Source organism: Lonchura striata, chromosome 22 (assembly GCF_046129695.1).
Source record: "Lonchura striata isolate bLonStr1 chromosome 22, bLonStr1.mat, whole genome shotgun sequence".
Classification (NCBI taxonomy): Eukaryota; Metazoa; Chordata; class Aves; order Passeriformes; family Estrildidae; genus Lonchura; species Lonchura striata.
In genome coordinates this window covers 1,772,829-1,796,976 of record NC_134624.1, presented here as the reverse complement: position 1 = coordinate 1,796,976, position 24,148 = coordinate 1,772,829, and positions in this window count along the sequence as shown.

Here is a 24,148-nt window from a genome sequence, read left to right as displayed (position 1 = left end):
GCTGCTGCACCGAGTCCATGCTGCACCATAAATTACAGGGTAGTTATTTCTTAGTTATTCAGCAGTTACAGTGTAATTAGTTCCGCTTAATGTCAACTTTTGTCAATACATCTTTCATTAGGCAGAAAATTAGAGCTGGGTTTTGAAGCAATGGCAATACATGATTTCCTCTGAGGTTGGGCTTGGAGAAAGGAGGAGAAGAGGTGCTGTGGGGAGGGGATGGGGCTGTCAGGTGAATTCTGGGGCTGTCAGGAGAATTCCAAGTCTTTCTCACGAGTTCTGCATTCCTACAAGCTTGCACATCCTCATGTACACAAAGCTCCCATACACAAAACTCACATCTCTCCTCCAACACACCGACACAAAACACCCATCTCTTCTCTAGGATCAATATTCCAGCCCAGACTGCAGAGAGGAATCAAACAGGTCCCTGGAGAAGTTTTCTTTGGCTGCTCAGAAACAAACAGACAAATAAACAAGGAAATAAACCCCAGGAGCTGCCTCACAATAGCATTTGTTGCCTGTGTTTTACAGGAGAGCCTAATTAAGCAGGATGCCTTTAGATTTTGGGGACTCCAGCTTTCATTTAAAGGGGGCCTCATTTTCAGTCTGAAGGTTCTTTATTCTTGGACATCACAGGTAGTCCTTCTGCCTTCCCTTCCTGTTTTTCTTTTCTTTTTTTTTTTCCCTTTCAAAAATGTAGACATCATTAGGAGATTGATTTTTCTGAGTTTTGCCATTGCTTTCAACAGTGACAGTATTTTAGTCCCTGGTCCAAAAATGTTCTAAATCAGGGGACTTGGCTGTAGGGGAAACAGAGAAAGACTTTCCTGTATCCTGATTCACTGAGAAGTGAGAGACAAGGTAAAATAGGTTTAAGGGTGCTATCCTTCCCCCTAAAACACCTCACTTTAGGCCATCACCAACCTCTGGAAGCAGTTTCAGTGTGAAAGATCCTTCTACCTGTTTTAAATTTCAAACCCAGGTGAAAGCACATTGCACAATCTGTCTGTGGACTGAGCTACTAATGATAGAATGATTAGGAAATTGTAAAATAAATTTTCTTAAGATTACTTTGTAATCGTGCAAATCCAACTAATTTGCTCTTTATTTGTACTGCTTGCCCAGGTCTAGATAAATGGCTGGAAGTAGAAAGGAGTCAGCATGGGTCTGGATTTTTTTATATATAGTTTTCATAATTCCAGCCTCCATTACTCCCCTCCATATAATTTTCCTCTGTGATTATGCTGTGTTGATTTCACACAGGGCCCTGCATATGCTAAAGCTGGTCCTTGAAGAAGAATTAAGTATTCAGTTCAGGAAAAAATATTAGACAGAGAGAATATAATGGTAACGTTGGTATAAATGCATCCTCCAAATATATAATGAAATTCCTTCAGTTGTCTTGCACCCCTCGGTGTCCACCAGGAGACCAAGGACAATGGAGCTCCTCCTGCCATTATAAAATAAACAGTAATAACAACAACAGCAATAAACATTCATCCCACAGAATTCTTCCAGATGAACATGAATTTCAAAATTAATGTGCATGGCTATTCAGTGGTTATTGCAACTTCTTCCTATTGTGAATAATAAGACCAGGGACACACAATTCAACTCACCATTACTACTGAAACAACTAAAACATCTTCAGAGAAATCTTTAGAGATTTTATCTATACATATATTCATATATATATGTAAAATCTCCAACTATGCTTCAATAATGAAGGGCTGTGTAAAAAAACCCCACAACAATCTGAAGAAACCATGAGCAAAAAATAGAAGATAAACTCCTCTGATAAATTATGTATTGCAAACTACTCAGCTGAGTCCATTCCACCTTGCACAGGTTGAAATCCATACGGAGCATTCCTTCTCTCTGTGGGCAGCCTCTCCCCAAATGCACTGAAGGAAATACATGCAGAGATTTGTGTCTGCTCCTCTTGAATATTTCAGACCACGTTAAGACAATTCTGCCCCACCAAACTCCTTTGCCTCAGTCACCCTGGGAAAAAAAAAAAAAAAATCTGTGTGTTATTCTTGGCTGCACCATATCCTAAAATATGGGAAACAGTGAGGATTGGAAGCTGTGGTGGATTCACTGGAGGAACATCAGCTGGGAGTCAGTGTGGGGTGAGCTCTGAGCCCGTGTGGGGAGAGAGAAGCCTGAGCACATGAATGAAGGCAAAGGTCTGGCGTGGAGTCTGGCGGTGGGGTTGTGGCTGTTGCTGTATCAGAGTGAGAGCTGAGCGTGGTCTCTGCAGCAGCAGCTTTGGAGTCCCCCTGTCTGACACTGCTCAGGTCCCCAGACCAGCTCCAGGTGTCCCTGTCCCACCCAGCCACTGCCATGAGGCCAAGGGTGCTCCCACCCTGCTGGTGGGACCTGCAGGATCCCACCCATGTGGATTTCTCTCAGGGTTCCCAGGACAGGGTGACCCAAGAGATCATAAAAAGTCTTTGCTTCCCCTACCCCAAATGCAGCCAAAGAAGGAGCCTGGAATGTGTCTGATTGTTCTTCCAAGGTTGTTTATTTCTTCTGATCTAAACATTCTTTCTCTGACCTGCTGAGCTCTGGCTAGCAAGTCCACCATGGCCATCTGCCCTGAGCCCTGGGCAGTTCCCACATTGTATACTCAAAACTACGTGTCTATGTTTACAATTTCTTGACCAATTCCTATCATCTATGTTAGACTGTGAATCCCTACCTTAAACCAATAGAAAAGTGTCGCCATCACACCAAGGCATGGAGGACAAGAAGAAGGAAAAGAAGGCTAGGACATGTCAAAATTCCTCCATCTTGTTGCCCCTTGAACCCCATTCTAAAAATCCCAAAATTCTACTTTTCCACCTTGTGTTAGTTCAAATATCACACTACTCAAACCCTTGTGACTTGTAATTACTCATGCAGAGTTGGCAGTGTTTTCCACGGGCTAAAATCGAAGTCACAGCTATTTTTGACTTTGTGCCAAGGGCTTCGAGCCCCCTGCCAGGGTCTGGAGCCAGCCAGGGCAGCCAGAGGGATGTCCTGGACTCCAACAACCCAGATCTGTCCCTTCCATCCCTGTGCTGTTTGGTTTCTCTGTGCTGTTTGGTTTCTCCCAACCCATTTCCCTCTGTCTTTCCCTGGGTAAACACACAGATTTCCTGTGTGAGAGGTGGTTATTATGGGTTATCACCATTTCTTCCTGCCCACACTGGCTTCTGCCCTGTGTCCCTGGCTGCCCCAGCCTCCTGCACCCCAGGGACACAGACCTCTGCCAGACAAGCAGCACGAGAGGGGAGAAGGGTTAAGGGAGTGGACAAGTTAAGAAGAGCACTTTGAGAAGTGTTGGCACAGAAAGGAGAAACTATGACAAAGTCCAGGATAATTTCTGCCTCTGGGCAGAGGCTGGAAGGTCCTCAATGATGTCAGAAGAGAGTTCCTGATGGCATCAAGTGTTTGTCATCCCTTTTTGTCTCCTACACAAACCTGTGCCTGCTGTCACTGTACCTACATCCAAGCTCTGCTGTTCCAAATCTGGAAGGTGTTGGCTGAGGAAGGGGAGGATGTACTGAGTCATGGTCTCCATGCTCCATCCATAACTTCTGGGGCTCACTGATGGATACAAAAACAAGCTTCCACCCACAAAAACCTTGTGACAGAGGCTGTGGAGTCATAGCTCAGGCCTGTCAGGGAGGCTGGTGGGGTGTGAAACACCTCACAGCCTCCCTGTTCTCTGGAGCTAAAATCTGGCCCTGAGAGATTGGAACTCAGTCCCGTGGAAACAGGGATGTCTTGGTTGAATCACTTGGATGGGTCTTCAGGGTTACTCAGAAAGATTTTTGTGCCTCTACATCCATGGCCCAGCAAATTCTGTGGCTGCTGTTTGGATGAACAAGCAGCTGGGCAAGTTCTTTCCCATCTGGGAACTCTGACAACAGCAAGTCTCTGCTGGGGCTGAAATTTCAGACTGGGAAATGTAGGAAAGAGCTGCAGCTTCTCTTCATAGTAGAGGAATAAAATAAGGGCAAGAGAAAGAGGAGATGGGGTAGAAGAGAGCAAGCTGCAGTGGAGAGCAGCAGCAGAAAGAGGGAGTAGAGAGTGTGTGCTCTTAAAGAATCAACAATACTCACAGAAAAGGGAAGCACCCAGGGGAGCTGAGTGTGAATGTGAAGCTGGGAGAAATGTTATTGAGAAAGATATTAAGGCAAAGCAGCTGATATTTGAAATGTTACTTGAATAGAGGTTTTAATCTGATAGGGCACAGACAGAATTAATGGGTTTTCAATGAGTTGCAAAGCACTTAGGGACAGCACTGGGAGAAAAGGGAAAGTTGAAAGTTCTGCTGCTGGAGGTCAGCACTGCATCCCCAGCACAGAGAAAGTTATCAGAGAAGGAATAAAAAAAGATATTCAGAAACCAGCTCCTGTGTAAATTCCTCTAAGGGAGAGTTTAGAAAACAAAACCAAAAAATCTCTGTGCCTCTCATATCTGCTTTCTTTTGAATAACCTGAGTTCAGCGGATGGCTGGAATGAGGGATGGGGAGGTGAGAAAAGACAAACAGGTGTCAGTGAAGCATCTTTCATATCCTTCAGAAGGTGAATGGGTGTGCCAGGCAGGGACCTGCATTTGTGCACAGGCAGGAGTGTGGGAGGGATGGCTGGGCTGCCAGGAAGAGCAGGGATTTGGGGGAAAACGAGCCACAGTCCAGAGCCTGCTTGGCAAAGCTGCCTGGGAAGCATCCACCGTGGTGGCCTGCATGGCTCAGTAGGCCTGTGCAAAGCAGGAGACCTTATTTTTGCTATTAAAGAGCAATGGAAGGGAAAAGAGAAAGAGGGAATGGAGCCAGGGAGAGGGAAGGAAGCAAAATCGTGCTTGCACGACAGAGAAGGAAGATCCTTATAGAAATAAACATCCTGGGCCACCTAAAAATCTTATCAGGTCTGTATTTCACTTTTTTTTTCTTTTTCTTTTTATTTTTTTGCTTATCTGCTTTACTCTAGCTTGCTTTCACCCTCTTTTCTTTCCCCTGTTCTCTTCCTTTTATGTGATCAGAGACTGCAGGTCTCTTGTGTTTCCCAGAATCCTGGTTAAGATCTTTTTGGCGTCTGGAAGGTAGAAAATGGCAGGGGTCAGGAAGGCAATGAAACAGCAAAGTTGAATCATTCCTGTTATTTGAGTCTTTCTGGGAAATGCAGACCACTGGGGTTTGTATTTCTGGATTTTTTTTACCCCTGAAATTTGCTTTCATCAAGGGAAATAGATTTTGGGTCAAAACACTGCAAAGAAAGCGATGTCATTTTTTGCTTCTGTTTTTTGGACTCAGACAGCTGGATGGAATCAGAGCCTCTAAGATTCTCCTGGTCAACAGAGCAGCACGAGATCCAAGACTTGAAAATAAAAACTCTACAGGGAAAAATGTATCTTAGAAAAGCCCAAGCAGTAAGATCATCAACTGGTATTTGCAATCAGCCCTGAGTAGAAATGCATCCAAAGCCAGACATCCTTAATTCTTCCTTTTCATGTCAGTGCCATCACTAGTTATTTTTAATTACCAGTTTGCAAGAGAAATGTCTCTCAGCAACAGGTTGTATTGTTTATTACATCTGTTTCAGTATCAAACCATCCCAAGAACCCTTCTGAGTCTGCATTTCTCCCAGTGCACTATGGAAATGCAGAGCACCTTTAATCAGGAGGGACATCTCTATTTAAGTTTGCAGACTTCAAAATGCCTTCTGTTCAAAATGCTGTGTTGCTACCTGAGTGAAACCAGAGATAAAACTCCAGCTAATACAATGATTTCAGGAATCGGCAGATAATTAATTTCTAAAACTTGACATTGAGGAATGCATTTCCTTTGTGGTCTGATTTTTTAAAATCTGTTTTCTTATGGAGTGAGCTTCACACCCACCCCACCCCCCCCCCCAACCCCCTGTAACAAATTAAAACCATGTATTTTTGGAAGAGGAGGGTGTCAGAACTAAAACACTGCTGGGGCCCTCTTGGTTCCTCTGCAGTCTCCTGCCATGACCAGTTTTGTTTAGGTTATTCTCAGTCTGTGGGTTTAGAATTAGGAAACCAAGACCCAGAGAGGTTTGGTGGCAGTTGTAGAGGATTATTCAGTGTCCTGTCTTCAGGGGCTGAATTACTGGAGAAGGACCACAACCTCTCAGTGCTGACTTGTCCAAATGAGACATCTCTCACATTGTCATTTTTGCCTCTGAACTGGAATCCTAAAATAACAAATAGGCAGTGGGGATGATCCAGTGATTCAACCATCAGCATCCACAGTAGTCACCCAAGATAGCTGCTTCCTTTAGCATCCATAAAAATACCGACCACTCCTTGGGACAGCTTGGAAGCCAAAGAAATGTTCTCTTTATTGAAATTTAGTTGCCATAGGAGCCCTAATTCTACTGTATCTCTGCTCCTTTGTTCCTCATATGCACAAACCAAACTTCATTATTATTCTCTACCTTCCCAAATCAGGGTAGATGTTTCTTCACAGTGTGAATAGTGTGGCCAGCAGGAGCAGGGAGGTCACTGTCCCCCTGTACTCGGCACTGGTGAGGGCTCACCTCGAGGGCTGTGTCCAGGTCTGGCCCCTCAGTTTGGGAAGGACTTTGAGCTCTTGAGCACATCCAGAGGAGGCAACGAGGCTGGAGAGGGGCTGGGAACACAAACCCTGTGAGGAACCACTGAGGGAGCTGGGGGTGCTCAGCCTGGAGAAAAGGAGACTCAGGGGTGACCTTGTCACTCTGTGCAGCTCCTGAAAGGTGGCTGTGCTCAGCTGGGGCTGGGCTCTTTCTCCAGGAACTGACAGAACCAGAGGACACAATCTCGAGCTGTGCCAAAGGAAATTTAGACTGGATATTAGAAAAAAGTTTTTTACAGAAAGGGTGATAAAGTTCTGGAATGGCTGGCCAGGGAGGTGGTGGAGTCACCATCCCTGGGTGTGTTTAACAAAGCCTGGATGTGGCTCTGGATGCCAGGGTTGAGTTGAGGGGTTTGGTCTGGGTTGGACTCAATGGTCTTGAAGGTTTCTTCCAACCCAGTGATTCTGTGAATTCTGTGCTTCTGTGATTCAAGGCAGGACTCTCATCTCTCATTTTGCCCAAGTGCAGCATCAGAAGAACTTTTGTGTCAGAGCTGACCAATGCACAGCATGCTTTGGTCAATGACAGAGACCAGTAAGCTCTTATCCCATTACAGGAAAACAAAGGGGGAAATGCTGCTTGAGCTTAGGTGTGGGATTTAGAGTTTCCTGCCCAAACAAAGTACCTGGATTTAATGACACAGAGCAGGGAAGAGTTCATCATGCATCAACCCATCAGGAAAAGCTTCACTTTGCTCCTCTGCTGCTTGTCCTTGTGTCAGTGAGGGATTGAATTAAGTGATGGAGGAAGGTGGATCTCCTCTGCAGGGCAAAGAGACAAAAATCAGGTAATAACAGTAACTCCCAGTCCTGAATCTTTTCAGAAAAGCATTTACAAGTGACTTTCTGGAGCAATAAAGATTTTTCTCTTTTTCTTCCTTTTTCCCCCCTTTTTCCTTTACTACAGAGAAATCTTTAACAAATAATCATTTTACACTGTACAGTTCATCAATAAAAGCAATAACATCAGGTTATGTAATAAATTAAATATGATGTGTAGTTGAAAGTAATCGTTCTTTCAGGCATCAGCTTCTTGTCACATTAAGGGCTCCAGCAAACAGGTTTAATATTCGTGGAATGAACAGAATTATTGACAAGCAGAGGAGGAACTAGACAGCAAGTGAGCATCATATTAATTTTTCAAAGCTTGATATTGCTTTTCCTGCTGACAGTGCAACAAACTTCCAGGGCTGGCTTTTGCTGAAGTGAGGTTTGGTAGTAGTGGCTTGTTTCTCCTTGATCTTGGTTTTCTGCCATTCTGTCAAGTTGGAAGAGAGAAGAGAAGAGGGAGAAAAATTGTGGTGGCTCAGAGGTAATGTGGTTTTATCTTTGGGTTTATTCTGAATAACTCAATTCAAGGCTCAATCTGAATTCAGATAACTCCAGTTCTACCTCTCACTTCATCAATGGACATCTTTCATTACTTCAAAAAACCAGTCCATAATTCCTATCACACTTCTAGAATTTAACTCCTGCTCCTTGGCCTAGAGAGTCTGGTGTCTGAAATATTGGAGATCCTTTGGGACAGAGTTTCTCAGAATGGACAAAAATTAAATCAGAGATGGAGTTACAGAGAGAGGTCTGCTGGGTCATCGGAGCTTCCTGATACTCGGAACTGCCCAAGGGTTGCACAGAAGTGGAAAATGAAAAGCTGAACTTCCTGAGGTCCAAGTGGTTCTTTGATGAGGTTGGAAATGTATAAAGTGATGACAATTCACCTCTTTACCTAAGCATTCCCAAAGTGCTACAAAAACAGCTGAAAGGAAAAAAATAGCAAGTGTGAATGGCCACTCTGAGGCATGTGCTTTGTCTGAGGCGGAGGTAAAAAATAGGCACTGACATTTCTCTTATCTCATATTTGAGCCCCAACCACCACACTCTCCCTCTGCTTGTCTCATGGAATTTGTCACCCAAAAAAAGATTTAAAAAGGTGTTAAAAGATGTGTCTTTCTGTTGATGGGCTATGGAGAGGCAGAGAAGGTTTCTGTGGAGTGGTGGTGGTCAGGGACTGTTCAGGTCAGAAGTGCTTTATAGAAATTGTCATTGGAGATGCTCTCAGAGCATACATGGGACAAAGACTTCCCAAAGCAGCTCTCTGGGCTGCCTTTTCCATTGTGGATGGGATGGAACTGAGCTTGTCTGCAGCATTTCTGTCTGCAGCAATGGATGAGATCTGATCTTATTAACTGAAATGCAAGGATCCTCACAGGTGGCAGTTTGGGAATACTCTCCTTCATCTATATTAGGGTGGTCAGCACACATTTTTGAGCATTTTCCATACCCACAGGAGCATGGGAAGGAGAAAATGGGAAGGAGGTGTGGGCAAAAGGCAGCGCTGGGCTGGTCAGTGATGCCCCATGGGCTCTGTTCAACCCTTTCTCTCATCTCTATTCAGAGCTCTGAGGATGCTTCAGAGGTGGCAAGGCAGGCCTGGTGAGCTGAACAAGCTTTGGAACTTGGCACCATTGTCCTTTGATTGGCCTGAAAACTCTTATTTTAGAAGGGGAGGGGTTTGCAGGCCTCATAAATTAACAGCCAGATCAGGTTTGTCCATCAGGCTGAGCTTACACAGGCTGACCTTGGCACGTGTGCCCAAATTTTCGGTCACGACCTTGTGTCTCTACAAAAATCGATCACCACTGAAAATCATCCTGGCCAGAGCTTCCTTCCAGCTGTGAAATGTGACAGCTGCTTTTTTCCAAAATACTCCACAATTACTCAATTTCTGCAAAGAAATGTCAGAGCATGAGGGAGCCAAAGGGGAGTGGGGAGAGAGCAGAGCTGTTCGTCCTGATCAGACCCAGACCCAGCCTCCCCACACATTCCATGGGTGGAATCAAACCCAAACTCTGGAAGGGATTTCATTTTTAATGAGAGGTGAGGGAATATGTGGGTCCCAGAAAGCTGCACAAGTGATGGATGTTGTCACCTTTAAGATTTTTCTTTGTATCCTTCCTCACTGCTCTCCTGGGACTTATTGTAAGAATTTTTGTGTCCAGTTTGTACCCAAGATTGGAGAGATCACTGGGCTGACAGAGTCCAGTAAAAAGGTGTAAAATTAGTAGAATGGTCTCAAGAGCAATGGGAACAGGTTCCTTCTTTACTTGTGAGCAAATTCTGTTTCACCTGCTCCATGCAGAAAAGAACCCAGAAGTGAGAGGTATTAAAGCACTAAAAAGGAACCAAGATTTTTCTGAAGGTCTGGGAGAAAGTGGGAGAAAAACTCACAGGAGAAGTATCAGCATGGGAGCAACCTTGGTAATGAGCTGTTTCACAAAATGTGGAAAATGGTAGAATTTCAGGCATCAGCTGTGTGTCCTAATGGTGCATCAGCCACCTAAAAGACCTTGGAAAATGTTGTTAGAGGCAGGTAACAGAATAAACACAGGAGCATGAAGATATTTTTATTTGAGGCAGAACCTGAAAAGTGCTGGAGGGTGGAAAGAGGGAGCTAGGCAAGGACTGCAGCATCCAGGGTGGGACTTTGTCACACACAGGGCAGTTCCTCAGAGGCCCTGGGAAGGAAATTTCCTGCCCTTCCAGCGAGAGAAAGCAGAGGGGGAGCTGATTAATGTGCTGTACATGTGGGGCCAGCCCAGCAGGGTAAAGGCTTATGGCTTCAAAAGAGCTCAGTACAAGGAATGAGCTGAAAGAGTCAAAATAGGAGCTACAGGAAGCATCTTAATAATCCAGACTGAAATATTAATAATGAGAATTGCAAATAAAGTCTTTGAATTGTTTTGGGTGGACATCCTGTTCCAAAAAGCTCTTCTTTCCTGTCCCTGCACAAATGCTAGTGGACAAAGCCAAAAGATTAGATTGTCATGAGTGCAAAGTAGAGAATTCTAAAATTTTTAAAATTTATTTTTTAAACCAAGCTCTTTCAAAGCTGCTGGTTATACCTACTTTTAAATCCTGTGTGCACTAAGTATTTCACTAATATTCGCTAGTATTTCCTGTGTGCACTAAGTTTTCCATGGCAGCTGAGGAAACCCTGCCATTCCCATCACCTGTGGTGCAGGGAGAGACAGAGAAACATGCAAGGAATTATGTGTACAGCTGCCAGGCTCTTCAGTGCATCTGACAGTCCCACTAGGTACTTAACTACCTCTGAAAAACAGAGAGCATTTAGATCCCCCAGGGGTTAGTGGAGATCAAGACCATGCATGTGGGTTCCTGAATCATGGAGCATCCTCATCATCTAAGATGTATTTGACTGCTGAAAGGATGGGGGTGTTTCTCTTACAGTGACTAGAATTAGCAACAGGTTTGTTAAAGGAAAACAAAACAAAGTACAGTCCTTTCTGTTAAATCTTGCACAAATGATACCCCCCTGGTTTCTTCCAGATTTTTACTGTTGTTAAAATAAATAATATTTGAGTTTACCCTCACAATCTGCCCATTCTATTGAACCAAGGTGCTATTTTTGAGCTGAAAGTATGCACACCAAAAAATTCAAATCCCACATTTCAAAGGCACCTTCCACTTGGAATAGGATCTATTTTTGTCCCTGTGACTGTCTTGCACAGCTTTAATTGCCATGCCCTGCTCTGAAATCCACAGTACATGTCTCTAGCCAGTGTATTTTTGGATTATTGCTCATTGTGATCAGCCTTTTGTGTTCCTCTTGATATGGGCCAAATTTGAACATGAGCTGCTGAGTCATACACAATGTGGATCTTACACATGTCTCAAAGAAATCTTCCTTTTTCTATTCCCTGTACCTGGGCCAGCACCTGGCAGAGTCTTCCCCATTTCCCAGACAGACAAGGGAAAGAAAACCACCTGAAACACATCAAAGAGCTGAAAAGCAGCTTCTGAGCAGCTCAAAACAATTCATTTAATTATTATTATGAGATGTCTCAGAGAGTGTCTGCTCAGCATTGTAATTTCTGTGCTCATTTGCATTGTGAAAAATCTGAGGAAAGAGGAGAGGAGAGGAGAGGAGAGGAGAGGAGAGGAGAGGAGAGGAGAGGAGAGGAGAGGAGAGGAGAGGAGAGGAGAGGAGAGGAGAGGAGAGGAGAGGAGAGGAGAGGAGAGGAGAGGAGAGGAGAGGAGAGGAGAGGAGAGGAGAGGAGAGGAGAGGAGAGGAGAGGAGAGGAGAGGAGAGGAGAGGAGAGGAGAGGAGAGGAGAGGAGAGGAGAGGAGAGGAGAAAGAGAGAAAAGAAAAGAAGAAAAGAAAAAAAGAAAAGAAAAGAAAAGAAAAGAAAAGAAAAGAAAAGAAAAGAAAAGAAAAGAAAAGAAAAGAAAAGAAAAGAAAAGAAAAGAAAAGAAAAGAAAAGAAAAGAAAAGAAGAAAGGAAAAGAAAAAGATTTTGAAAACAATGTCTCTGGGCTTGGGGGTGAAATACTTAATTTTTGCCCACCAAAAATATAGTCATATCTGAGTGGGAATGAAATTTTTAAAAATTACGAGGAGATGAATAATTTTCTGAAGGCAAAATACATATTATAAACCCTTTTAGGGAGTGATAGAGACAGAAATGGGGACTTGATGTAATGGGGTGGAAAACCGAAATAATCCCATCTCTGCTGTAGGACTCTATCCTGGAGTGCTCTCCTTACATCCCACACTGCAGCACAGCCAAGGCTGGATAAAAAAGTTTCACACCTGTGAATGGATTTTTTTGTCTCTTGCAGCTGAGATGATTTTGGGGATCACTTTTTTTTCCTTCCCTTTTCATTTCTTCTCTGATCACCATTTAACATATGTCAGCACCACGTGCTATGTTTTTTCAATAAGAAGGAAGCTTTTTAACCAGGTGAAACAGAAAAAATGATGGAATATTGGAGATGGAATCTTCAACAGTCTCCACACCAGCATCCTCCATGTGAGTTGTCTTCCTTTTCTTTGAATGGCCTCTGTGAATGCAAATTCCGAGTTTCAAAGGCCTGAATTCTGGGATGCAGAATGCAAAATATCTGATATTGGTATAGCTGCTTTTGTTCCAGCTCCTCATCAGGAAAATTTCCCTGACCTTCACGCACAGGTGCCCAGGGATAGGTGAAGCAGGCAGGGGCTCCAGTCCTGCCCTTTAATCCACAGCCAGGCTGTCCCCTGAATTCCTACAGAACAGGCTCCAGCAGATCTCTGCCTGCTTCTGCTGCTGAGCAGCTGTTTCACAAACTGTTGGCTTATTGGAGTTTTGTGGCCATAATCACTTGGCTCTCTCAGTGCTGTCACCTGCGATGAACATAAAAAACCTTGAAAATCAGGTGACAGCAAATCCAGCGTGTCCAGGGCTGTGTGTGAGCACAGAGCAGAGCAGGCTGCTTCAGGGAGTTGTCACACACCCCAGGAATGGAGGGCTTGACACTGGAGCCTGTGTAAATTCAACTACCACACTACTCGAAGCCTTGTGGCTTGTGATTCCTCATACAGAGCTGGCAGCTTTTTCCACGGGCTCAAATGGAAGGCACAGGTGTTTTTGACTTTGTGCCAAGGTGTCCAAGCCCCCTGCCAGGGTCTGGGGACAGCCAGGGCAGCCCGAGGGATGTGCTGGGTTCCCAGGCTGCCTCCTGAGCAGCATCCATCCATCTCGTAGGCTGCAGCACAGTGTCAGCCTGGTGCTTCTGGGGCAGGGCTGGAGCCCAGGAAACGTGGCTCTGAGTCCTCCCTGTGCACACACAGCCTGGCACCGAAACCTTGGCCTGGTAGCTGCTGTGAATAGTTTATACTCCCTCCCTCCCTTCCCTGTCAGATCTCAGCAGCAGTCTCCAGCCAACATAATTCTTTGTGAGTTACTTTCGTTAGCAAAACCTTTCACCCTATGAAGATGTTCTACTTAATTAGTAAAAGTTCAATTTTTTTGTCACCGACAGAGTTTCATACATCAACATGTCTGGAGAGTCATTAGCTCTAAAATTAATCAGGGTGGGTAACAGCTGAATAGAGTCAGAGCCCTTTATGTGCCTTCCCACAGCTCTGCCTCCAACCTGAGAAGTTTTTCTCAAGAAAGGGTATCCAAAAACCATCTCCAAATGTCCAAGAGATCCATTCCTAGGGAGCAATGGAGTCAAGGGTGTCCCTGAGCCTGAAGGAAAGGATGAGAAACCAGAATCAACTTTGATCCACCTTGGTCAGACGGGTGAGGAACTCCAGCTGAGAACTCTGACACGATGACGGAAGGCTGAGGTTTTCCTTCCACCTGCCCCCACATCAAACCAAGGTGCTTTTGCTCCCATGAATTGCCCTGTGTATCCATTGAGCAGGATTGCTGCCAGCTGAGTTTGCTACAACCCATCGTGGCTCAGCCTTGGATTCCTTCCCCATGGTGCAGTTATTTTTGCTTAGAAAAACTCTGTTTGAGGTGTCTACTGCAATTTCCTATAATATCACCTTTTTCCAAGTGGGTTGACAGCCACAAGGAGTCCAAATAACCAATGCTCAGCATAGATTTTCATGTCAGTTTCTTCTTCTTTTATCTTTTTTTGTTTTATTTTTCATCTTTTTACCAATTTACTCCCTCACTATGGAGCCTGGGCTTTTCTTCTGTCAGCAGGAGCCCATCCAAAACTGCATGGTGGGGAATGTTGCATCAGGTTGTGCTGAGGGTGTTGGATGCTTTGCAGAAATCTTGGGATGGGTACAGTGGTCTAAGAGACTCTAAGAATAATAAAATCTGCTGTTGTTCCTGCCTTCTGTACACATGTCAGTCTTGCATCACCTTTTCCTGCTCTGCGATTTCTTAAAATTAACAGGGAAGTGTTGGTAGCAAAAAACACTGATATACTTTGTTTACTTTCTATTGCTCTTATTATTATTATTATAATTATTATTATTACTATTACTTTCTGTTATTATTGATTTTATTATTATTATTATTATTATTATTATTATTATTATTATTATTATTATTGTTATTGTTGTTGTTGTTAGGAGGGGGATCCTAGTAGCTGTTTTTACAGTTTGATTGATAGCAAAGAGAAATAATTATGGACAATGCAAGTGACCACAATTTTGCTTAAAATTTTGCATAACTGATCACCAGACCTCATTAAACTTGAGCTCTTCATGTTACATTTAATTTTCCCAGAGAGCAAGACCAGACAGCAGGGGAGGAAGGAAATATTTTGCTTGCACAAAAAATATACCTTCCCACTTTGTAATTTCCCTCCTCAGAAAGTGTCTTAGGGGGGGAATTACGAAGAGTCCTGGGCTCTGCTCTGCCTCCAGGACTTGCCAGTCCTTTGTTGGCTCTGTGGAACAAAACTGTGGCATTCTGGAACCTTCTGTGACTAACAAGTGGCTCAGGGCCGCCAGCTCTGTTCTCACACTCCTGTCAAGTGTGGTTAAAGGAATGAATTCCCAAATGGAAAGTGATTTCCCTGCCACATCCCTGCTGGGCACGAGTCACACCCAGATGGAATCGTGAGCACCAAGGCCTTGTCCCCAAGAATGAGGCATCAGGCATGGGTGTCTGGGCAAAAAAATTTCTGTCCTTGGTGTCTGATTGATTTATAAAGCTTGTTTTCAGTATGTTTGTGAAGGGATAAAGGAGAAAAGAACAGAGCCTCGTGCCTCAAAACTCCTTGATTCCTTGCAGTAGGACATCATTTTGGAGCAGCATCTCTGCAAAGCTGCTCTTGTGCTTTCCTGGGCAAAACAAGGGGGTAAAATAAATGCTGAGTATTCACCCAGACTAACAGAGATGATTCATTTCTCTGCCTCCCTAGTTATTCCTTCTGCAAACAGAAAGGAAGCAGAAATTCTCTTTGGCTCAGTTGAAAATTTTTGTTTTCCATTTAGCATAAAGTTCTTTTCATCCTTGGGAATCCTTAAGCTCAAGACAAATACAATTTGGATAACAGAAAAAACCTGTTTTCTTTTGAAGAGACTCTTCATTTCTAAAATGCCAAAATGGGATATTATCTGTCTTATTTGCTCTTGTTTCCAGATTAGCTATTTGAGGGTGTCAAAACAAATTTGTGAAACTCTTCCTGCACCCTGAAATTACTTATACAGCAAACAAAAAATTGACCTCTATGATTATACCCAGCTATAGTTACAAAGATTTGTTTCAGGCTTTTCCTAAGCATGTTTCCTTCTTCCGCTTTTATTAGCAAGGACAGAAAAGCTCAGTTTCCAAATGATGCGGACTTTCAGGCCACGCTTGGTCTGTAGTGTGGGAGAGCTGGTGGAATGCTGGTAATCTCCCATATACAGGCAGAAAATACCCCAATCCCCCATCAAGATCCCATCTTTAAAGCACTTAACCATGGCCCATTAGCACTTTAAATGTGGTGCAGATCATCAGGGCTGATTTAGGCAGAAGAATGAAATGGTATTGATTCAGGATTATGGCCAGGTAAAGACAGCATCATGCTGTTTGTTTTGTGCTTGATGTTCATTAAATGAACTAATTTATGGGTAGGATTAATGTGATCTATAGAACAGAGGCCTGGAATGGAAAGTAGTACCCTGAACTGCATTGACTGAAGATTGGATGAGGATTCAGAGGATGAAAAGAAAAGGAAATATAGGTACCCTATGTACATTGGCCTGAATTCTGCTGTGGTGAGGAAAAGATGGATTCTCGTGAGTATAAATACCCAACCTCAGGCTGCCAGTTTGCAATGGGATAGATCAGGAGAGGATTTGGGTACTGGGCTGTAAATTGCTTCCCCCTGCACCCATAAATTAGCCTCAAATACCCCCAATGTTCCTTTTCTCTCCTCTAAAACATCAACTACAACAGCTTTCCCCCAAAGGTGCCCTGTTGCCATTTTGCATTTTCTCCCCTCCCCTGTGAACCCAAATTTCACAATTGGTTTGATATTTACTTGGGGAGCTGATGAGAACATTTTTAAATTACTGCATCTCAGTGGGGAAAATAAAAAAGTGAGTTTTGCATGTAAGTATCCACGAGACACAATAAATTGATTTCCAGGTTCTCTTTTCTTCTCCCACCCTCTGACAGCCAACACCACTCATGGGCAGGGGAATCATGTGAGTAGAACTTGACAGCCTAAGAGACAGTGGTCCCTGAGGGCTTAAAAACCATCCTGTGCCTCAGGGGACACAATTCCAGCCCCCCTTGTGATGGCAGCCTCTGCTGATCCTGGCTTTCCTTTCCCCATCTCACCTGCTCCATGCTGAGTAACCACTGAGGCAGGGACATCTCTTAGGTCACAGGACAAAGCAGCCTTGACCTCATCAGAGGAATAAAGTGCTGGGATAACACTTTGAGGAAAGCAAAGGCTCTCCATCCCCCTTCCTTTTGTCTGAAGCTGAGAGAGGAGTAAGCTGGTGTCTTCCAGAGGCTTGGAAAACAAATCACTTTGGTGTTTGTTAAGTGCTGAACTTCACACACTAAGGACAGGCAGGCAACCTGCTCTGCTAATTAAGACCCAGCGTAGGAAGCAAAATGGGTGCAACTTCCCCAGAAAGGCTGGAATAACTCACTAGTTATTAAACTCTCTTAAAGCAAAGAAATGCCAGCAAAGCCCCCATTTCCTCCTCTCACAGCCCAGCATCATGCAGATATCACCACAGAGAGGGGAAATCATGTCTTCCCAAGTGTTTTACATCTTCACTGCAGCATCTGCCCCAGGCACAGAGCACCCAGGCAATTTGATCCAATTAGTTAGCAAGAGATATCAGACTTCTCCATGGTGTCTTTGGTCTCCCAAGTTCCTGGACGAAAAACCTCTGAGTGCGATTCTGGAGCAAAAATGGCTCCAAGGCACCCAAGTTAGATGAATGTGTTTAAAAGCATCTGTTAACTCTGTACTTCTTTTCAGCCATAAAAATAACTTCATATGCTGCCTGCAATCCCCATTTATAGGACTCCAGTACTTTGGTGGATGGATGGAAGGAAGAGAGCCTGGAGCATGCAGAGGGGAAGGTACTGCAGAGCACATTTTGTAGTAATCACTTGATTTCTTCTCATCCTCCTCCCTACACGCTGATGTCTGTGCAGGAGTCTGGGCCCGTGGTTTCCAAAGCATCACTCACCCCCTGCTTGTTCACAAAACACAGCCTGGAAGGATTTGCTTCTGCTGCACTGGCCACAGAAGGCTTTGCAAACTCACATTTACCTGGTGGGCTCCCAGCCCACCTTAATTTTGCAGTGGGCTCTGCCTGTTTTGTGCTGGGAGGACTCCCAGGGAGCAGGGGAGCCCAGCTGGGCAGCAGCTTTCCATCTGAGTGGCACAAAGAGGCATGGAGGGGAGTGGGATGTGGCTGCTGATGTGGAGCTGTAACCTTTGAGGGGTGAATGTGGCATGTGCAGCCCACAGGGAGAAGCAAATCCATGATCCCAGGGTGATCTGCTGGCCCAGCTCTCTGTCCTTCCACAAGCAAACGTTTCACTGCCTCCCACCTAGCAAGCCTCAGTGGGCACTCACCCCTTACTGCTACAAATATCTTCAATTGTCATCTGTTCCTGCTTCCCCACCCCACCAAAAATACTCCAAAGGCTCAACTGCTTTTTTTTTTTCCCTTTACTGTTGTCACCCCTTTTTCCACTGCTTCTCATCACGCCAAACCAGAAGTAAATAAATGAACCCCAACTTAATTTTCCACGCACATATGAGCAGCACAAAGGAACCACGAACATAATCAGCAAAAAGCACTAATTCCAGCAGGCTTTCACAGGGCCCTTCATGGCATGTGGTGTTGGAACAGCAAACAGTGCTCCAGGATGGGGCTGTTTCTCCATCTCTCCCTCCCTCCATCCTCCTCCAAACCCTGGCCACCCTCTTTCCACAGCTCTCCCTGGCATCCCAGGGCTGTTTCCCTCTGCCTGCCTCTCCCTGGGCTGCCTCTGCAGCCTCAGCTGCCCAGGGTGCTGGGGATGGAAGGGAGTGCTGGGGGCTGAACTGTTGCCATTGGAGATAGAGGCAGATGCTTCCTGATGGAGGCTGCGGTGCCTCATTCAGGGCTTTGTGGTTTGAGACAGAGTCCAAATCATTTCCAATTAGGAGATGGCAGTGACAGCTGCTCTGAACAGGGCCTTCTCTCACAGCTGAGAGCCTGCTCCACACTCAGCCAGGGTTGGATACCTGAGTCTCCAGCACGGAGAGCTCAGCCTGGGCTTTATTATAACATCTTTTTCTTCCACCTCTTGTTAAGCCATTCCTCTCTCCCACACAACACCACTTCTCATGAGGAATTTGGCAGTCAGAATGTCCTTATCTCTCCCTCACCAAAATCCATCCATTTTCTCCTTTCTATATGCAGAATTTAATTTTTCTGTCGTGCTGTCCAGCTCCCCCTCTTCCTAGTGCCCCATTACTTCTGCTTGCCCTGAGATGTATGGGCCTTGTCAGGCAGTTTGGGCCTGACCCAGGCAGCCAAAATCAGAAGAAAACCTGGTTTTATTTTGCCTGGGGAGAATTCATCACAGAAAGTGTCTCATTTAGGGAAATTAAGGATGAAGGAAAGGGAGAGCTGGAAATTTATTCTGGTTTGGTGTTAAAAATATATCTATATAATGCTGTGTTAAAGGCTGATATTTTCTTCCCACTTTTCTTTCACTCTTGCTCGACCCTATCACACAGTCCAGAGGCAGAATTCAGAAGGAAGGGGCATTGGGCCCCTTGCTGGCTGGAAAATTCAGCCTGTGGTAGGGAGTGGAAAGGATAAAGCGCTGTTGAACAAGAAGACACGTCTCTCTCCAATCTCTGCCATAACTACTCATCAGAGGCAAATCTAATCCTAAAAATACAAACTAGACAAATTCTTTGGAAGGAGGAAGGGGAATATGTGGGTGCTGGCTTTAGCTGTGATTCAGTTAAATCCTTGTTTGTTTGGAGACTGAGCCTCTTGAATTACAGCAGGGCTGAGCAAAGCCAGAGTGAACACTCAGTGGTGCAGAGCTCCTCCAGAGCTGCTGTCTGCCCTCCCCAGGCACAGGGACGTGGCTTTTCCTGCTCTCCCTTTTCTGTCTCCCAGTCCCAAATGCAGTGAAAAGTTCATGGTTTCCTCGGGGAGGATTTCCAGGTGTTTTCTCTTATAGGGGAAGGTGTCACTTGGCTGCTCCACACCCATCCCATGTTTGCACCGTGGGCACCTGGGAGCTGTAGGGCAGATTTGGGGAGCTGTAGGGTGTCAGAATCTGAGGTATTGATGATCCTGAGATTGTAGAAAGTCTCTGTCTGTCAGCCCCGCTGCCAAAGCAGAAGCCATAATTGGTCTGTGCTGGTTTCCAGGTTGTTTATTCTGTTTATCTCTCACATGTTCTGCTGCCCTGCCCAGCTCTGTCCTGCAGGGCAGCGTGTGGGGCTCTGCCCTCAGTGGGATGTGACAAACATTAAATACCAGAAACTCCCTGGGCTGGATTTACAATAACGTGCCAATATCCGTCACCTACGTTGGACAGTGTGTCCCCAGCCTGAGCCAACAGAAAAATGCCAACACCACAGTGAGACATGGAGGGCATGAAGAAGGAGAAAAAGGACAAGGCACACCCAATTTCCTCCAGCTTGTGCCCTTTGGACCCCTAATCTAGAATCCTAAAATTTTACTTTTGCACCCGTGCCACACTTAATTATTACTTATATCAAACACTCAGAGCTAGTAATTCATGCTGTAAGATTGAAAACTCTTTTCCATGGCCAGAGATCACAGCCAGTGTCTCTGGGGGCTCTGTCCAGGGGGGTTCCTGACCCCTGCCAGGGTCCCAGACCTGCCAGGGCAGCCAGAGGGAAGCTCTGGATTCCCACAGTAGGGCAGATTCTGGGGGAGCTGTAGGGCAGATTCTGAGGGAGCTGCAGGGTCTGAAATCAGAATTCCTTCCTCTGCTATAGAAACCCCACATCTGCAGGGAACCAGCATCTCTGCCAAGAAACTCTTGGCATGTGGGAACACCACCCATGATGAGAAGGTGACAACAAGGGGAGGCCAGGTCCTACCTTGACACAGGTGATGCAAACAGCAGTGCTGGGCTGGGAACAAAGCTCTGCTGGTGCCAGATCCACTGGGACCTACAAGAATTTTGACAGCAGCTTTAGGAACATGGTGTTTGTCCTGTCCCGTTCATGGCTGTGCTCTTAATAGCACTTTTCATTTTCCTGGGATCCAAGAAGGAAGATTTTAGTCCAGGAGATTTTTCAGTGGTATTGGGATGAGTGTTGTCTATTAATTCATGTGTAGCTCTTAGGTGCTACAGAAGATAAGTGCCTTGTAAATACAGATAAATAGATCAGATTAGACCTTGACAGTGGTTCATGCAAAAGGCATTTTTATGTGCAAAAAATAATAACATTGTAGAGAAATAGCTGTTGTTTGAAACCTTGGGCTAGAGCTTCCATAATTGATTTTGTTGGAGGAAGGATGAAGCTAATGGAGAAGAGCTGCTGTGATTGCCCTCTTGTCACTGACTAATTCTTCCAGCAACCAAAGTGACATTACCCAGCTCCCATTTAGACCTCCAAGCAAGTGGTCACATTTTTCAAGAGAGCACAGCTCAATGAGCACTGAATCCTTTCACAACTCTCCTTGCCAGTGCAGTAATTGCAGGGATGAGGGAAGGAGAGTGATTTTGAAAATCTCCTCTCTCCTTTACATTCTGACTGCTTGGAAATCTCAACCACAGAGTGGCTCGGAGAGAGGCATGAGAAATGTCACTGCCCAAAAATCTGGATGTATCCAGGTCCCTGATGGAAATTTCATCCTCAGCAATTTCAAAGGCAGTGCAAGGAGAAGATTTTGGGTTCCTGTGATTATCAGCTCAAAAAGAGTTGGCCAAAACTTGAGTTTAACCCATTCAGACCCATTCATTCATGTAGGTTCACACCTTTCTAGGCTATGAATGAAGGAAAACCCTGGATCTCAATTTATCCACACAAAAATAAAAACCAGAAAGGCAGAAATAAGCACCTGAGTGATCTTGGGAAACCTGAAACAAACAGCAGTTTTGTTCCTCCAACAAGTTACGATGAAGTACCAGCATTGCTCCCTCAGCCCCATTGCATTAGGTACAAAACACAAGTGCTTAAAAGCCAGGGGATAAATAATTAACAGCATCATACATCTTTTATTCCCTACATAAAGCATATAAAGGGTGAAATCCTGACCCATCCAAAGGCAACATCAAAGTTCTTCTTGACTTTGGATGAACTTGTTCCACCTAAATTGTTTTGCCAAACACAGTGAAATATGTTGTAAGATTCCTTCACAATCTTAATTCTGACCCAAGAGAGATCATTTTCTATCATCACTTCTTGAATTTAAACAGAAAACAAACCCTTTTTAAAAAATGTAAAACACACCTACCAAGCAAATGCTGATTTGAAGACAAACAATATTACGGAAATATTTTTTTTCTATAAAAATGGGCACATATTCACTTATTGAAAATTCAATATCACTTAACAGTAATGGTACTTAGAAATACTTCAACTAACTAATGGTATCTGCCACCTAAGGATATTCTTTAAAAGAAAATGTACACCAAATTCAATGAAATAAAAATACTACATAAAAGGGGGAAAAAAGCAAACAATTCACAGGTTAAGCATGAGGTTGTTTTGTCAAAATAAAAAGTACACTTCTTTGTATTCTGGTTAAAAACATATATTTATTATGTGGGCAATATAGGGTTTCAGGGGTCCTTAATCATTCATTTCCCTGTTTTTAAGTGTGAGGGCTTTGCAAATGATGTGATAAGTAAGTACATTGTTGTCACTTAGCAACCTTAACTTGTCTCTGAAATGAGTTGTTTGTTTCTATAATAAATGAGACACTCGGATACCATGGAGATGAGCAGAGACCTTGTCTGCTTTGCCAGAGCCCATCCTGGAAAATGGGATATTGCTTGGAGGGGTGAGGTCCTCACACAGAGGAGGAGCTTTTCATTCCTGCCCAAGGCACAGAAACGTGGGCACTGCTGTGTTTGTGCTCTGCTTTCGGGCACAAAACCTGGAATTTTGGCTTTTGCTGTGGTCAACTCTGCAGTGTCCAAGACGTGGTGGGTTTGCAACCAGCTCTCAAATGCTTTAATTGATATCATCAGCCTTCAGTGAGAAAATATACCCTTCACACTAAGCTGCATGCTTGGAAAACAAGATCTTTTTACCTCCAGGCAGCCCTGCTAGGAGCACACTGAGTGTCTTCTTGGCCCCTAATTGCTCCTTTATGTCCCTCGTGCTGTAACACAGCTCTACGGGCAGTTTAAGCATCTGGAGGGAGATTGCTGGCCTCTGGGAAGTCTGTGATGAAGAACCTCCACTATGGCTCCTGCAGATGGGAACTGATGGCACACCTTGAGGGCTGTGTCTGTGGGGAAAAGGGGAAAAGACAAATAGCATGGCTGAGATAGAACTCCCTGCCTCAAATGTGAGCTTCTGGTATCTGGGAGTCAATTAAAGCACAAGGGTTAATAACAGATGTCGAAACAGATTTTAGACAACTCTATTCCTTTCTAAACCTGTATTTAATTGTACAAGACTCCAGTAAATCCCTGGACACTGCTGACCTGTTAGAGCTCACTGGATTTTCCCCTATCTTCTCCCTCACTCCTTTCCTATATTTCCTGACATTCACACGATCTGCTCGTATGGCTGTTACAGCTCCTTGAGTTTAAATTAATCTCTTAAAGAAGGATGAACCACACAAACTTTCTTTTGGTTTTAGAAATCACATCCATATTCATCATCCACTAATCATGTTTGATAAATCAGGATTCATTGTGAAACACGCTAACCCTTCATGTTGCTTCACTTTTTAATCTCGCAGGGGAAGCAATCATCGCTGCCAGGGGGCTGGGCTGGGCTGTCTCGGGTGTCTGCTTGAGTCAGCTCCCTTGTTTGTACAATCCAGCTTGTGCTCCTGGATCTAAGCTATCATCTAAAAACATAATTAAGTCCTCAGCACTTCAGTAGCAAGAGGAATCTGCACAGTGTGAATCAAGCAGCATCTTCTCAGTGATGCTGGCCTGAGCCTGCAGCTCAGCTGCGAGAGCAGCTCGGAGCTTTCTTCTCATTCCAGTGGTGTAAGCACTCTGAAACCTGGAGATGCTTTGCTGCCAGGTCAGCCATGGGAAGAATTGCAGCTGCAGTCAAAGAATAAACAGAGAGATGTTTGTAGGGATCAGCAGGGTCTGTTATTATGCAGTGGTTGGTTTCACCAGGTGCAGTGTGTGGATAAGGACGAGGAGGTGGCATTTCTGCCCCTCACATCATTTGGACAGGAATGTGCATGTTTGTGTGGTTTTTAACTCTTTGCAAAATGGGACTTTTTGTCAATGCCTAGGTAAATACAAGGTTAGCTACATCACCTTATTTTCTACCCCTATCTGTCCATTAATCCTCATCTTTTCTTTAGAGGAGGAGCCTTCACATGAGTCCAGTTCCTCTGATCTATTCCATCTGCTTCTCCTGCTGCCAGCTCCATGATCCCTTCTTCCCCACAGCCTGAGGCAGGAGGCAAGCAGCCCACAGAGAGGGAAGGACAGTGACAAAGTGAAGTTCTCTGGGCCACCAGCCTCCTCCTGGGGATGATGTCAAGGTTCTGGCTCTGCTCCATACACTGGAGTTGTTCTGCTTTCCCACAGTCCCAAGTTTTGG